This window comes from Bacillus rossius, chromosome 1 (assembly GCF_032445375.1).
Source record: "Bacillus rossius redtenbacheri isolate Brsri chromosome 1, Brsri_v3, whole genome shotgun sequence".
NCBI lineage: Eukaryota > Metazoa > Arthropoda > Insecta > Phasmatodea > Bacillidae > Bacillus > Bacillus rossius.
The window spans coordinates 124,327,079-124,345,468 of record NC_086330.1 but is presented as its reverse complement, the minus strand read 5'-3'; positions in this window follow the sequence as shown (position 1 = coordinate 124,345,468).

The following is an 18,390-nucleotide window of genomic DNA, read 5'->3' as shown; positions in this document are numbered from 1 at the left end:
GCACGTATTGGTGGTTATTTTCTATGCTAGGTAAAAATAAAATATGAAGTTGGCGGGTGGGTATCGAACACGTGGTCTTTACCACATGGGTGACTGGCATTTGGTGTGTTTGTGTGTGCTTACTCCTTTCTCCTCTTTCATGTTGTTTCATGTGATACTGCTGTTTATTCAGTTATTGTATCCTGGACCTTAGACGTTTTAATATTATTACGAACGTGAGAGACCAGACTGCGATACCAGGTTCGAATCTAGCTGGCGGCCCTGCACGGCCAATGGCGTCACGCGCTGGGTAACGTGCGGTCCACTGACGTAAGGAATGCCACGCGCGCCTGACCGGATTACAAGGATCGTCGCTGCACCCCTTACCCCGGCGCTCCCCCAGCAATGCCATTCCTCGGCGCTGTTATCGATCGCTGAGCGGCCTTGGGAAACCCGCGGGCCTACGCGTGGAGTGGCGGGAATGGGCAACGCCTTTCTCGATGTTTCAAGCGTCGGGTTAACCCAGGATGACGCGACTCGTCACAACCGCTCTCGCCGGTTTAGTGAGGCCCTTGAGCTGAGGTATGGCGACCGACACATGAGCGAGGTGTATAGAACATTTCTGAAGACACGTCAACAGAGATCTTCAGAAACCCTCCAAGAATTCGAAGCCGACATCGAGCGACTCGTGCACCTTACCTACCCAGAAGCACCAACAGAGTTCCGCCAGCAGCAAGCCACCAGTACCTTTATAGATGGATTCAGAGATCCGGAAGTTCAGCAAACTCTTCATCTGGCCCGATACAAAAACATTCGCGATGCTCTTGTCCACGCTCTGGAAATTGAAGGTGCCTGTATTGCCTCAAGAAACGTGAGTATCAGAGCGAGAAAGACTGTGATAGGACCTTACCACCAAGCGAATGGCCGCCAGAATACTAACAAAGAGACTATACTCGGAACGCTAAGGAAGCTGTTGAATGAATCACCGTTTCGGAGAACAAGGGGACGACAGCGGTGCTTCGTCTGCAAAGAACTAGGACACATCCAACGCGAGAGTACGAATCGTGGTAGGAAATGCAAGGGAGAAGGACAATGCTGTGATGCAGCGATTGAACAAGAAAAATATATTCTGGTCCGACGAAGAAGAGGTCGCCCACGATGTTTCGAGAAAGAGGGCATGTCCAACATGACTGCGTGAATCATGTGAGGAAACCGTAGGAGGAAGGACATCGATGCGACAGTGGGATTAAGGAGGGTGACAATTTGCCGGTTAAAGGAGTAGGAAGTCGCCTAAGGTGTTTTGCGTGCTGACAAGGGCATTTTCAATGGAAATTCTAGGAACGGGAACGTGCTCAACAAGGTTTCCCGATGGAAAGGGAAGCGCCACAGCAGCAGGTGCAGAAGAGTACGACTTAAAGCAAAAGCAAAGCTAACCTATGGTCTGGAGGATGGCCGCGATGTTACATTTGTCAGGAAGTGGGCCATATCCAGTACACTTTCCCGATGCGTAGGATGGCTTCGCAGCACGGTTCACCACAGTGTTCCCTGTTCAGGACGAACAGGTTTGAGGCGGCAATGCTACGAATGCGAGAGACCAGACCGCGATGCCCGGTTCGGAGATGGCTGGCGGCCCTGCACGGCCACTGGCGTCACGCGCCAGGTCACATGCGGTCCACTGACGTAAGGCATGACACGTGCGCCTGGCTGGATTACAAGAGTAGTTTATACCCTCCTCCCCCCTGAACTCCCCGCGCAAAGCCCTTCATCGGGGCTGTTATCTATAGATGAGCGACCTTGGTAATCCCGTAGGTCGCGTCGCCGCGCGGAGTGGCGGGAATTGGCGATCTTTCTCGATGTTTCAAGCGTCGGGTTGGCCCATGTTGGTGCGACTCGTCACGGCCACTCTCGTCGGTTCGAGAAGTACTTCAGTACGCCGCGGCAGTACGGTGACGAGTCCCGAGTGGATTCCAAGTGAAGGGAAGTGCAACATCAGCTAAGAGGGTGAGAGACTCTCACCCCCCCCCCCCCCTTCTTCCAGAGTGGCGAGACGCGGAGTTCGACTGGATCGCGAGAGTGCGGCGACTGCGTGGCGCGAGACTGTGTGTGAGGACAGGCGCGAGGTAAAGGGCGAACCACTGTTGAGCCTAGCTCCACTGAGGAGTGCGAACTGCGGAACTTGACGGACTTTAATGACTATAGAATAAACATTTTTAAGTGCTAGTGATTTGCGATCGGACATTTTTAAGTCCTTATAGTTATTATTAATGTAAATATTAATAATAAATACAACTGTAATAAATCTTAATTGGACCATCCCTTACGAAAACAGTTATCCCCACACTATAAATCGTAATAATATATAATTAATCAAGTTAATTAAAACTGTACTCCCTGGTATCAAACATAGGTCAGGATCTTTCAACTCATTCAGTAAATTAATTGCGGATTTTTTTTTAATTTGGAAGTTTTTACGAATTTCCAGGCCGATAAATAAGAATTTCGAAGATGGCGGCTATTGTGTCATCATCGGCTTGCTGGAGGCAAGGAATTTTTTTAACTTGATTTATTAAATAAGTGGTTTTTACCTAGAATAAAAAATTTCATCAGTCGCGGCCTGTTCGAGTCCGTCATCAGAGTCAAACTTCTTAACGTCGAGGAACTTCTTCGTGGGTCCATACAGTTGGAAGTCGGAGGTTGCCAGTTCCGGACTGTACAGTGAGTACTTCTAAACTTCCCAACCGTATCCTTGCAATTTTTCACGAATCAGTACGTCCAATAGTCTTTTACATAAACTGTCGCCATCCCCGAACATATTTCTAACACTTTCTTTCCTTTTTGCATAAATAAATCTCATTACAGCTCGTTGCTACTCCACAGTTGACGATTAAATCACTTATGATAATTTACCGGTTAATGAAGAACGCTTTCGGTAAGGGAACAATGCGATCTTTCACTGTGCCCTGTCTAGTTCCCTTTTTGGTAAATAATTTCATTTTACTAATAATTTTCCTACTAAAATATTGACACGTGCGTTACTTACTGATATGCACTCGTACTTCGTGGTAATATAATATCAGGAGTCCAAAGCTGCAGCTTACGTGCTGGTCGGGTTGTCACCGCCATAAAGGTAAGGGAAAGTGCGCCAGGTTCAGGAGTGACAACACAAGAAATCCGCCGCGTCAGGGGAGGATCACCTGCGTGGTGGCAGTCCTGACCCTACACAATGGAGAACGACGTAAACCTCCTCCCCCCCTTACCGAGCTCCACTAATGAGCGGAGTCTGAAACAAGCCCTCGCTTCAACTTAGCAAGCGTGTGTGTGTGTTGGTACGACGAGCTCTCCCTGGAGGCATTGTTAGCGTCGGGTCCTTTCTCCGGAGACCTCGGTCCGCTATTGTTCCTCCATTGTCGCGCGCGACGCAGGGCCATTCAACTATTGCAACTCTCAAACAAGCATTACCCCACCCCCTCCCCCCCAAGCGAAATGTACTTCTCCCCTGATCCAAATGACAGCCACGGAACCTCCCAGTTAATCTCAACACTTTGGAATATACTTTTTAAAAGTAGTTTCCGTCAACTTTTATTCCATCGGGCTTATTGTCAACTCCAACTTTAGGCCAGCGGGTCGATTCAGGGAGAGAAGGGCGCAGTTTGCAAATTTAAATTAAACCTAATCTTACAGTTTAATAACGCCGCGCAAATTCTTGTCTTATCCGGGCCACGGACATATACTGATTTATATCAGTCAGTTCAAACTAAAACCCATGTTCCCAATGGCAGCACACGTGGACTAGTAAGAAAAAGCAATTTATTTGGGTTCTTTAGTCTTGGGAGTACTTGTGTTAGTGAGACTCGATGATAAGTGTGACGCTCGCTGGTGCTTCTAGCGGGAAGTCGCCTCTAAGTGCAAGGCTGTGGACTGGCGCGCAGTGTTCTCGTCGTGCATAAAACAATTACATATGAGATTTTAGTGGCAACCATAAGATTATATTTCAGAGAAATGAAGATAAATGTGTAAATTAAGTTCTTTAAGTGCTTTCCAGAATCTCTCTGGGATGTTTCAAGCCAATTTCACGCTTATAAAATACAGTTTAAAAAATAAATATGGAAACAGAATTACTTATATGATCTCTGCGTATTTTTAATGCAATTTGCAAATCCCATTATTTTTTATTTAACCTCTACACATTGCATTTGTGCCCAGGTAGACGTGCCATGTTTTTTTTTAAATTTATCTTGATATAAGGGCTTTTTCTGAAATTTTAACTTTATAACTCATTTTCATTTGTTATGTCACAAATATTTTCAACAGATATTATCTGAGAGAAATACAATTGGTGTAAAATGTCGCGCAAGTTATCGTAATTATCATCATTGTGCGATTTTTTACACTTATAATATTAGGTATACTAAATTAAGAGGACCTGTCGGTTGAAATTATTGGTGACAGAGCAACAAATCCAAATGAGGCTTCGATTTTAGATTTCATAAATAGCCGGTGAACAATATTAATGACGATTAAATGAAACAAACCAACATGGCGTGCGATACCGCGACTTAATCACGTGAATTGGGAGGAGGGTTCGGTCATGGCTTATTGTAAGAAGCGATTCGGCAGTTGGCTGGAGAGATTTCGGCAAACAATGGAAAATCGAAAAAACGATGGACGGACCGAAACTTGATTGGACGAACCACCTCGCAGATTTCCTGAAAGAAGAAAACGAAAATAAAACGTGTTCTTGTTATTTTAGAAAATGCTATAGCGTGTCTCATACTTAGATTGGAGTGTGCATTTAAATGGACGTTCACTCTTTCTTTCCTTGTTTCGGTGGGTTCTGTTGCCCGATATACCAGGCTAGCACAAACTATTTAGACACAGCTTTGTAATGTAAAGTAATATTTGACAGGGTCTGAAAAATTGTATTTTGTAATGTAAAATTTGAAATGAGTATATTGGAAATACTTTTTCCTGTTATATTTCATCACGAGCATCATTTCGTAAATGGCATTATTTATTTCTAAGGATTGGGAATTCAAAGACGCCAACATGTCTTCTTCAACAATTTAATTAATGTCATTTAAAAAAAATTGTGAAATATTTTGTTATTTTTAGTGACGGATTGCTACAAAGAGTTGCTCCTGTCAAATAATAATTGGTGTTTAACAATAAAGTATTTTTTTGGTCATAATGACTACAACTGTGATAATTATGTCCATAAAACTGATTTCAAGACTTAAATAATCATTAAAAATTAAAAGTTTAAATATGTTTAAAGTTATTATAATTAAAAATTGAATACAAAAAAATATTTGTAATGTTAACAAGCCAGGTAGTAACAATCATGCAACAGTGTTCACCATTTCCTGTGTACTGACATCCAAGCGTGAGACAGACTCTTCTTCCTCCTCCCCCCCCCCCCTTCTCCTTCCTCTAGTAACACAGAACGAATACTATTCCATTACAGGCTGCAAAATAATTTCGTTGCCGAGCAACATATATTCCCAGTGAGTGACGGGGTAGGGTGTTCCCGACCAATCAGGGTGCCCGAGGTGAATAATTGGCCGTCTCTGGTCGGCTATCGCGAGCTTTGATGTTTTAATTCAGAGTAACTGCAGCGATACAAGTGATATAATACCCTTAACATAAGCGATAGGTGGGATAGAACCATGTAAGTCGAATTTGCTTAAGTTCGGGTGCAATTTGGCATATATATGCCAAATATGATAAATTGGGACTGGAAACTAAATAAAACAATGACTTAGGAAAACAAAGTATAATAAAGTATTAGATAAAACAACAAATTATATTACTATGAATTGCTAAAACGTACACCGGGATTATGTTGACTTCGAAGTCTTCATAAAATATAAGAAAGTCGTTGAACGGATAGCACTTTTTTTTTTCTTTTCACATAAAATTCCCTTGTAGCACGCTGATAAATTTTTTATTCCTTTTTTTCTAGTAGAAATGCGCTCTTCGTTGTAGTCTATGATGTCCAAAATTTTTAACCCTTTTTCAATTCAACTGAGGACTTCTGTCAAATTTCCAGCCGACGAGAAGATTTAAAAATCGCGTAACTCCGGATTTGCGTAAGACGGGGCAGCGTAAGTCGAGGTATTACTGTAATAATTTACTCATGTAAAAATAATTTTTATTCTATAAATAAAACACGAGCAAAAATATTTTTGTAGAAAATATATTTGTGGATACAGTGGCTTTGGTGAAATAACTTACTTATTGAAACTTGTATTTCAACCATATACAATTCAAGGAAATACAGCAAAACTAATGAGTCCTTATTTCGTGTAGTAAGTTATTTTGTATCTAGAGTTCATCAACAAGACAGTTTGTCTCTGATCAGTCGTACGAATCTCCTGCCCCTGTGAACAACGTTACCCATCGTTTTTACTCATGGACGCAGTCTTTAGTTAAATTGTAAACAACATCGTTAGCGATTTGCTGGTTAGTTAATAAATTCAATCGACAAATATTCTAATTTAAAAACTTGTCTACGAGATTCGTGCAAAGAACACGGGTATTGCGTTTTAGTTTCGTTTCTTTTATTTAGTTAACTCATTTCACGCAATAAGAAAAACCCTTATTGCGTACTCATTTTGTATATGCGTGGTTTTTTTATTGTAAAAAAATAAACAAACAAATAAATACGCTTAGTAAAAAAATTCTTCAATGCAAACTTAAGTGTTCACTTTGATTTTTCGCGTCCTTTGAATTGAAAACAGTTAATATATGTCAAATTTTAAAGACAGTAAATAGTAATAATAAGTATATTGTTACATGAATGCCTTACCATACATTTATTCCAGTTGGACACTTTATTGCGCAACAATCGTGAAATATACTATATCAACCACCAACTTTTTTAGTCGTTTAGGAAATACTTATTGTTTTATCACATTCTTTGAACAAATTTAACTTCTATTCTGGTGTCTTAAAAGAGTCTACAGTTAGCTATAATTACACTACTGTAAAATACATGAAAAACAAACGCTATTAACAATGCACTTAATACCCATAAAAATAATCCACGCAGCTTTTCGGATCCAAGTACAAAATAAAGAAAATCTATAAAAATTATTAAAATTAAGCCAGCAGTAAATCTCCAGAGATTGTACAAAATTTGACGCACCAATGAGGATAATCTTTTATAGCGACTATTGTAAATAGGGCTGGAATATATTAACCAGAGGCAGTTATCCTTTAAAGAGATTTGGTGTATTATTTCTTACGAATAAGACACTTAACTGCGACAGATTGGCATCCAGACACAGTCAAACACTACTACAAACTTAGTAAGGAAAAAAACTAAGCTGACTCCATATTTAAAGAAAAATATTTACGTTTCGATTTTCACACAATTGTATAAGATTACCCATCTCTTTCATTCATTTGCTCTATTAATATAAGTACTTCAAGCCATCAAATTATTTACCTAGTACGCTTCAAAAAACTCATATTTTTCAGCCACATATTTTTCCACATCAACAGATAGAAATGAAGTCTTAAACAAATATCTCGAACATGTAACATGCATTTTTTTTCACAAAAATTGTATATAAAAATTTTATACTAATGTATGCTTCTACATAACTTTAGTTTTTATAATTTTCAAAAATATGTGTCGACCTTGAGTGAAATATATTGAACCAATCTACACGTTTTTTTTCTCTACATACTGACTTATTGCGACATATCTTAGAAATGATATCTACGGAATAAAAATCTAAAAATATAAATTTTGGAGTCAAACTATTTTGAAATATTTTTTTTTTTCGCAGCGTAATTAAATCCAAGTGTTTATGGCTTAAAAATATAACTTAACTTTCTCGTCTGTGTTTTGATCTAATTTAAAGGCACATTAAATTTAAAAAATATATATTATATTACTTTCGCTACGCGGATGACAATTGTTTCATAGAAGCGCTGTTGAACCTAAAGAGTTTTTCAAACCTTTCTGGGAAAGGGACTAGAAGCCTAATGCAAGCTCGCGCAGAAGGGAACAAGATGCTATCCGCAGGGAAAGGCAGCTTCTCACCGAAGGACAGAATTTTCTCGGGAGCACTTTCCCCATCTGTCTCCGAGTGCGAGCGTAGCTCGTGTTGTTATCTCACTCCCCCCCCCCCCCCCCCCCTGGGCCGTTATTCATGCCATCCTAGAGGGATCCTCGCCAAGATAGATGCGACCTGCGAGAACAAGGCCCGTGACGGAGGTTTGGCTCGAAGGTTTGGCTCGAGAAAGATCCGTGTAAAATAATCTCACTTTCAATTCAAAGCGCAGCCACTTCACAGCCAGTTTCCTTCAGATCTCACCAACAAACAAAATTTTCGTTCTCTGAATGATTCTCGCAATCGCGAAAACTGATTTAAACGTTCGCCATTGACGGTTTTCACCGTATTTCACGGAGAAACTACAAGAATTAAAAAGAAAGAAAAACTTACGAACTCACGGTAAGCTAGCCAAAAGCAGCTGATGTCAAATGTTAGACACACAGACAGCTCAGAGAATTTCGTGGGAGCTGTTGGTCGAAAAACATATCACGAAAGACGAAAAGTGGGCAGACAACGACGAGACAGTGTTAACAAGAACAGAACATACGGACAGACAACAACCTTGGACGTCACAGCGACAAACAATATCACCGTTGGGTTCGTCAGTTTTTTCGCTGTGTTGCAATACGAGATATTATTCGTTCAAACGGATGCGATTATGCGATGTTTGTCATAAAATGGGAGTTAGAGCGATTTTTTTTTCTTCAAAAAACCTTCCCCATTTTGCCTATTAACGAACTCGGCCGAGATTTTCTCTTACTAAATTTTATGTATCGGTTTGGAAGTTATTTTTTTGCAAAATTACGGCAGTTATCGTGTTCGTACGAACAAATATATATATTATATTATATATATATATATATATATATATATATATATATATGATAAATTCAGCAGAGATGGACCACCTTTTTTAAACTCTTATAATTTTGTTATTTGTCAAGATATTGGTGAAGTAAATTTCGCTATGATATTCTGGTGAACTATGTATATGAAAAGCAAAGGTATATGTAGAAAATTTACGTTAACAAAGTGAAGAAAAATGTTAAAAAATTTTGCAGTACTGGTCCATCTATACCATATACCTAGGATTAGATGGACCAGCCTATATGGGAGAGATGGACCAGCATTGAGAAAGCTATTTAATCATTTATGACTAACTTTAAGTTCAGATTTAAGCACTCAATTAAACAAAAATCGTTTCTGACATACAACAAGTCTACAGTGCCTATACATTAACATGTTTTACAAGGTCTTTCTTCTTTCAGATGTAGTTTTTCAAAACCCGTAAAGATTTTAGTTATTTTTTTCCACATACATCGCACTTATTTTCGTACTTTGTGCAGTTCTCATGCAACCAACGGGAACACGCTGTGCATTTAATCCAGTCTTCTGTAATTTTTGTAGTATTGTTGTCCTCATTACACCCAACACATTCATCTTCGTCCCAGTCACCATCATCACTGTCATCATACAAAATTGGCTGAGAAAATCCTTTGGTGTTTGGTTTTTTATGTTTGGTAGGCCTAACAGTCCTAGTAAGGATAGCTTCTTCTCTCCGTCTTTTTCTTTCTTCTTGTTCTTTTATTTTCTTCAGTTTGTAATGTTTTCCTTGGGTAATACATTGTACATTAACCTTAGAATTTAAGACTTTCGAAACACTTGCACTCTTACCACGGGCTGTAGTTTTTTTTTGTTAAGATTGGAATAGGTGAGATGTTGTTCAAAATTTTTGTTGGCGTGGGGTTGTCGACCTCTTTGACTCCGGAGACACTGGTGGGCCCTGACGAAGTTCCAGGAGTCGCCAGGCATTTATCACTGATAGGCTGTTCGAAATGTCTTATAGGCAGAGCAAATTCGAGTGGAGGGGTAGACCTATCGGTGACTATGGTTGCTTCTTGGTTTGATGTCAAACCAATGTCTGGAGAGTGTAGTTGAACTAAGTTCGTTTCAGTAGCTTCAGAAAGTGACGTTTCACTAGAACCTCTTGTGTCAGGGGTAATGATTGTTGAATCTTCGCTAGGTGTCAGGTAAACGTAGTCTGGTATTGCAGACATGCTTAGCGGAATAATTCCACATGCCTTGAAGCCGGAAACTGCATTTTATACAGTCGCTGATTTGGACCAAGCACATCCTAGCAACTTGCCAAATTGCAGTCTCGTAATTTGCCGCAATGGGTTGTTCCTCATGAACACATTACATTCTTTGTTGTAGTTAGAGTTCAAAAATTTAAAAAAGCTTCTGTCAAGTGGCTGCAATAAATGGGTCGTGTGACTAGGAAGGCTAAGCACAATTATATCATTTTCATCAGCGAATTCAAGCATTTCCACACTGCTGCAATGGGAGGAGTGTCCGTCAAGAATCAACTGTACTTTTCCAGCAGGCATTCTTTGCAAAATGTGATGTTTCAACCAGTCGACAAATAATTCAGAGGTTATGTAAGCAGATTTCACGTTCATTGCAATCATGGAACCCGGAGGCATGCAATCACTGAACTCCTGTTTCCTATTCTTCCCTTTAAAAATGCAATAGGGCGGAATGTAGTTGCCCTCGCCTTTGAAACAACATACAACGGAAATGGTTTCACCTTTTTCTCCAGACGTAACAGTGCTGACATTTTTTGATCCTTTTATTGCAACAACCTCTCCTGGTTTGTTGTTTAGTTGCAACCCACTATCGTCCACAATTTAAATGTGCCTAGGCCTACCTATCAAATCATTTTCAGTCAAAACTTTTTCTAGTAGGTCAAAATACTGTTTTACAACTGTGTTATTCATTCCGAGAGCTCTATTCTTAGAAATACCCTCTGACTTTCGGACTGAGAGTTCAGGATTACGAATCAGAAACGATTGCAGCCAATCATAACCATGCTTTTTGGGCGTCTAGGTCAAATTTGCGTTTAATTTTCATTTGTTCGGCTAGCTGGAAAGCCATTGACCGCACACAATCCCGCGATGGTGTAAAGACATGTGTTTGCAGTTTCTAAATGTGAAGTACAATCTTTTTTTTTTTTTTTTTTTTTTCATTTTCTGTGCCCAACAATGAGGATTTCAAATGACTACAAAAAGTTGTAAAAAATTATTAAAGGCTGTACGAGGTAAAGTGAGCACTTCGCAACTTTTAAATACGAACAAGAACGCGTGATTGATACGAACACTTCATGTAATAGGCTCATAAGCTATTATTTATATCCTATTTAAAAGTGGCCGAAAAATAATAATTTGATCGAATGATAAAAGTAACTATGGCCTCAAATGTGTTCACTTTACCGCATACAGCCTATATTGTATTTTTGTTTTTTAAGTAGGCCTAACGGAGAGAAGAATTTACTTTAAAAATTTGGAAATTAACCTACAAATTACTTAACAATATGTTTTGTGACTAATGTTTTTGTAGAAACGACATTACAAATCTACAGCATACTCATTAGTAATACGTAGGCCCATTTAAAACGATGGTCCATCTCTCCCACGATGGTCCATCTCTCCCACTTTATTTTGGTCCATCTATCCCGATCGTTAGGGAGGGAAGGACCAGGCCGCCATTACGTCCCTGTTGTGCCCAGCGTAGCTACAGAATACTACAAAGATACGTTTAGCTTGTTTACATGTTGTAAGGAATGATGGTTCAAAAATATTGCAAAATACTGTCTCTACGACACAACTGCGTTCACATTAACAAAATTTTTGACCTACCTGTTTTCTATTTTCTTTAATATTTTCTCAATTTACTCATACAAAGGAACTAAAACAACACAGCACGCGCAATACAGTTGCCACGAAACATTCCTACCAACCATGGCGCTTTATATTAGCAGGTTCGTGAACTATGCCACCGGTCCATCTCACCCGGTGGTCCATCTCTCCTGGATTTACCCTATATATATATATATATATATATATATATATATATATATTTGAGACAACGTTGGTTTTGGGGTCTTTAACAAAGAAACGTAAAACTATATATCAAATTTCCGGAAGTCTCACCACGATAACGGCTACAATAGGTAGTCTTTACTTCGAAATCCACCTAAAACATTAGACTAATAAATTTGTACTTTCACATTTTGTAATGCCTGCTTACTGTTTTTTTTCCTAAATAATTATAACATGATTTAGTTTGGTAATATGTTTGACATATTTTATTAGTCATATTTGTTATTATATTGGTTGTTTGAAACTAAATAAATTATAAAAAATAAACTAAATAACTATTGTTTGTATAAAATTTATTGAGTATTTCTTGAAAAATTTCATTTAGTCAAATATCGGTTTAGTAATATAAGTCGTCGGTATTTTTCTTTGATGTCTGCATCCTGTATGTTTATTATATTTATTTTACAAATATTCACAAAATATACAAAAAGTTTAGTAGCTGTTACTTATATTAACATTCCATGTCGTTTTATGTAAAATAATTTTTTCTCCAGTTTTATATGTATATATGCAAACCATGTCAAAAGTTTGAAGTGATGTAACATCAAAAAATAATGATTCTCCTTATTAAAGTAAATGATGCGTTTTGATGCTGTTAAATTTATTTAAACTATATGGTCCATATGTGTGTTGTACAATGCACATTCCAAAGTGTCCTAACACTTCGCGGTGATTTATTTTGATTCAAACTAATGTAAATCTCTCCGCTTGGTATCCCCACAAGCGCGTTGCGTGTAGGCGGAACTTCGATGGTGACGTACAGTAGAGCGCAGAGAGGACTAGTTTGGGTGGCCTGGTGGTTTTATCTCCTCTTCCTTCCACCATGCACTATGAGAGAAGTAATATCCACCACAACTTCACCAAAGCGTTATTGTGGAAAAAATAACAAATATTATTATTATATTTACTCTCATTTTATTTTTTTATTTTTTCAGGTACCAGCCTGCAGCCAATCACTCACCAGCCGCGTGTAGGGTAGGAAATGAAGATTGTTCGGGAAACTGCGCCCACTGAAGTGAGGGCGGAAAACCTCGCTGTTATGAAATCAACCCCTCAGTGCCGGCTGCGGGAATAGAACGCACGACCTCCCGAATATAATATGGGCACTATCCGCATGTCTAAAAACACCTGGTTTACCAAACACTTATTGGTATTGTGTTTTAGAGGGCAGTATTTAAACCCTTCAAATTTATTGTTAACATTGAACTGAACCTCCAATAAAATATCGGTGTGTTTGTAGACCCAAATTATAGGCAACATTAATACATTAATACGCATAATGTGATCCGATATATGAATTAGTTTTAGTTTGTTGGTTTATTTTGTGTGAGTTATTTAATGTTAAAGTTGATGTTATTACAGCTTTAAAATATTCAGTGTAAGTACTGCATAGCTGAATATTGGGAAATATCACGCTATGTCAAGTAACCGAATGGTTTTACGCCAGTAAGTTTAACAGTCATTGACTTACAATGATTCTATTTGGAACTATCTTAAAACCCGCGGCTCCGCTCGCGTAATTTCAGTGTATTGCTAAAATCACACCTTTTAAAGAAAGGTATTTCATTAATTCCTAACATTTTTAATAAATAAATAGGCTGAATAAATTTGTCAGTTCAATAAAAGATTTATTTCTAACAAAACCGTTTGACAATTATATATTTTAAAGTGAATATGCGAGGGCCGTTTTAATTTAAGTATAGATCAAGTATATTCTTTTAAAATTTTGGGTTTATATTGTTCGAGTATGTATTTTACCTTGATGAAATCACATTTATCTCCTTTTCATTAATTCAGGTAGACAATATAAAAAAATTACTAAAGACACATCTATTTCATTTTAACTATGTTCATGCCATCGTTTAAACTACCACTTTAAATTACTATGGTTAAAGCTATGCTAAGAAAAAATTAAATCAATACACATTATCACAAATACCTCCCATTATTTATGGATATTTGATACAATCGCATCTTTATTTGAAATAAAGAGTACAGATACCAAATGTATTATCCAGCATATTAGTTTGATTATAAGTTTTCTTGGTATTACTTAAATAAAATCCAAAATTTTTTACCCCCTCTTCTATTTTCTCACAAGAATTTCAATGTAAAAATTAAGAATTAAGTAAATATGACAATATCCATTTTCCAAACAAAAACTAAACTCTACGTTTTTTACGGCATATGTGCATTTTAAAATACATATAATACACTTACATTTATATTATGTTTAAATTTATCATAGCAATACATATTCAATGGATTACATAATTTTTATATTTTTTTTAAATATATCAACCCCTGTTAAAAATAATAGTCGATATTTCGGGGAAAATTAAATAAAAGAAGGTAGCTGAAAGTTTAGTTTATTTATAATTTCCAATATCTTTAATTAAGTTAGATTTTATGAAAATATATTTTTTATTGTTATAACTTTATTAATAGTACCTATTTCACATTTTAAAAAGTAGAACTTCAGCAAGATTTTATAAAACAGTTGGTAGATTCTGCATGTTTATAAATTATACCACATAAATTACAGCCCGCTTGATTAGCTTCAAAGATACGTATTTTTTAATTTAAAAAAAATTGACCGCCTTTCATTCCTTTTGCGGTCGAAAATGGAAAAATTATAAATGTTAAAACAGAATGTTAAATCATGATTGTTGTACTTAATTCTTACTCAGGTCCTTACCTTCATCTTAATTTGCTTGGATATATGATTAATTACTATAAAAACTAACGTGCCCCCGTTTCATTGCTTTTGGGTCCGAATAACGAAAAACGGTAAAGTACTCTACGTAATTAATTATTAACGTAATTTACACTAAAAAATTTATATCCAAGTTTGTTTGCTATGAATATATTTTTTATTATTAAAGATAACTTACTTCCTTATCACACCCTTAAAAAATTAAATCCGAAAAAAAACTTTAAACATACAATTTGTAACTCTATTAAACTTTATTCTCATTCTTAATTTCTGACCCTTAGGTCTAGTGGATACGGAAAATTGCATGTTTTCTTTCTTTTAAACAAACTTAACTCCTTTACACTCCTTAGGGGCTGAATCTTGCAAAAGAGTTAAAAAATAATTAAATAGTTTTTTAATGTTACCATTTATTAACGCTCACTTAAATACGATTTTTATAAATAAATACTATCCCTGTTTTCATCCCCATTAAAACCCGAATTTTAATAAACGCAAAGAATAAGCATTGTGTATTTCTAGTTGCAAGTTTTTTTAGTATCTAACTTTTTATTTTCATTATATGTGATTTTTTTTAACACGCCTACCCCTTTTACCAAACTTAAGGTTTTAATTTCGCAAACTTGTACAATTTTGGTTTGGTAATTTTCATATGTTTATTATTGGTACCTACCCAAAATAATTTATTATGCTTAATTAATTTCATAAATATAATTAGTAACCTTAATACCATACTACCTGTCTTCGCCCCTTAGGGGTTGCCTTTCGCAAAGTAATAAATTTTTTGTTGGTAGATTACGTATGTTTATTATTGGTTCCTTGTATTTTTTGTTATTCTTGATTAGCTTAGGAAATATAATTAAATATATTCAATCCATATTTACATTTTTTTCATACCTCAGGAATTAAATTTCACAAAATGATAAAATTGTGGTTGGTAGTTTACTTTTTATTTTATTACTTGTATCAGTAATAAAACAGTGTGCTTAATTTTTTCGGAGATATAATTATCAATCATAAAACCATATTTATCTTGTTGACCCCTTTGAGATTGTATTTCGAAAAATATAAAAATAGTGTTTGGTTTTTTGTATGTTCATTATTCGTATCTTATATAACTTAGTATTTTTATTGAATTCTCAGATATAATTAGTAATTATATAAACATAATAACCAGTTTTTTAACCTTTAGGGTTAGAATAACGAAAAAATAAAATTTGTTATTGTTAGTTTTCGTATGTTATTATTGTTACCCAATTTAATTTAGCGCGCTTACATAAATACGGATGTATAATTATTATTCCTAAAAATACAGTTACACCTTTTTCACCCCTTTATGGTTTGAATTTCGCAAAATATAAAAATTGTGGTTAGTACTTTTCGTATTTTTTTATTGGTATCAAAACCATTTACTACCATGAATTATATTCGGATATATAATTATTATTTTTAAAAACAAATCGTACTTGCCACTTTTTACCCCTAAGGGTAAAATAACAAACCTTAAAAAATGTGGTTGGTAGTTTTCTTATCATTGGTACCCAGTATAATTTAAAACGCTTAATTAAATTTGGAGATATAATTATTAATCTTAAAAACATAACTACCTTTTTATAACCTTAAGGGGTTGAATTTCACAAAATATAAAAATTGGGGTTGTTTTTAGTTGTATGTTTATTATTGGTACCCAATATCTTTTATATTGCTTAGTTAAATTAGGATATATTATTTTTTTTTATATATCAGCTCCTTTTTCACTCCTAATGGGTTGTTTATCGCAAAAATTTAAAATTTTTTCGTATAATGGATTTGTATGTTATTTATTGGTACCTAATGACATTTTCTTTAGCTTCATTATTTTCAGAGATACAATTAACTATTTTAAAACCATACTTATCCCCTTTTTAGCCTCCTTAGGGGTGGAATTCTGTAATAATATATAGCCTACTTTTTAAGTTTGCTAAAGAACTTTCAAATAAAAAAAAGTTCATCAAAATCCGTCTAGTACTCTTCGATTGATGCTTGAAGAAACAGACAAACAGACCAACAGACCAACAGACAAAAATTTAAAATATATATATAATTTTTAGTTCTAAATAATGTAAATAGCAATTTCTAATATTTTTTTTTTCCTTTATTTCATCCAATGTACAGATTTTTTGACTGGAACAGTTTATTATTATTATTATTATTATTATTATTACTATAGATAAGCAAGAACACTTAACTGTAGAACGTAAGATAGCAGTTACAATATTGGACTATTAAAAACCACCACTTGCTAAGGACAAGCATAATTATTAATGACTGTTATTGTATAGAAATAAGTTCTTGTTAAAGTAGACGTAAACAATGTGGAGAACAATTGCATATTTGTTCTTCTGAATACTTTAAATAATTTCCTGTCTTTAAACCAGTAGGAAAAAAGTTGGCCATCGAATGTATACTTTATTTATGTGACGATCTTGAAGAAATAACGTAAAGATTTTGTTGTGATAACCTTATCTCAAGAGATGAGAGAAGATAAAAATACAAAGTTACGACATATTATGTAAGACTAATCCTGAGCCCGGTTGCCAACAAACATGAAAACGAAATAGATTAGATTGAAAAACACAAATTTTTGTCATATATAATAAAGTTTTGTTTCCATTTTGTTAATACTTAGCCTGAAGGTTTCGTACTTATCGCCATAAAAAAAAGGATCTTGAAGGCTATTTATATTGCATTTTGGAATCCCGAAAAAATATATTAGTTCTTTTATGAAATTAGATTTTCTCGCACTTAATTTGAAGATTTAATCTTGTAAGTATGCTCTCAATAAAATGAGTTTTAAGTGATATTTTTTTAATAACTGGCTTTCACTTTTTCAATCTACGTTTATGCCGGAAGCTATGTGAAAACTTAATTAAGAACATTAAATTGGCATTATCTGGACTGTTCCTGATATCTGCTATTCAGTTTGCAGAGCTACAAAATTTAATTAAATAAGTAATTTTTCCCTGCCAAATCTCAAGTAACCTACTGTGTGGGCGTTATTAACTCACGAAAAACTCTCAGAGAATGAATATATATACATATATAGACGTTTTAATGCAGTGAAATGCTTTTTTCTGATACCGTTCCTACAAGCTGTCAAAGTAGAGATTATTTGGGGTTTTGCTTCCAGGTTAATGTAAGACTGTTAGGAATTCGTATTGCTCACAGAATTTAAAAAAAAAAAAAAACAGAAGAAAGTTTTAAATTTACTCGGTATCTCGTATAAAGACAAAAGGCGAGTAGAAATTTGTATCGAGAATAAAGTCATACTTTATTTAAAAGACCAGCTTGCTTGCCGAAGATGAATACTTTGTCACAGAAATATTGTATCAAGTTAATTATGTAGAAAATGCAAATATTAAAACGGAAATTTGGCAGATTCATTGGACGTTATGCTAAAATTCACATTTATATTAATACTCAACCCGTATATGCTTTCACATCGGCACTTTTATACTGCAAAACCTTCTCATCTTTTAATGTGGGTCACTGTGATTCGGTCTCTCTACTACCAGTTGGTAGTTGATTGGCTTACAGCCGTAGATGGGAAAATAGTAAACAATTGTGAACCAATCATCAAAGCAATTTAAAGGTATAAAATTTTGCAGTCTAACTGGTGAATAAAACAAACAGTGAAATTTCCGGGCCTCTAATA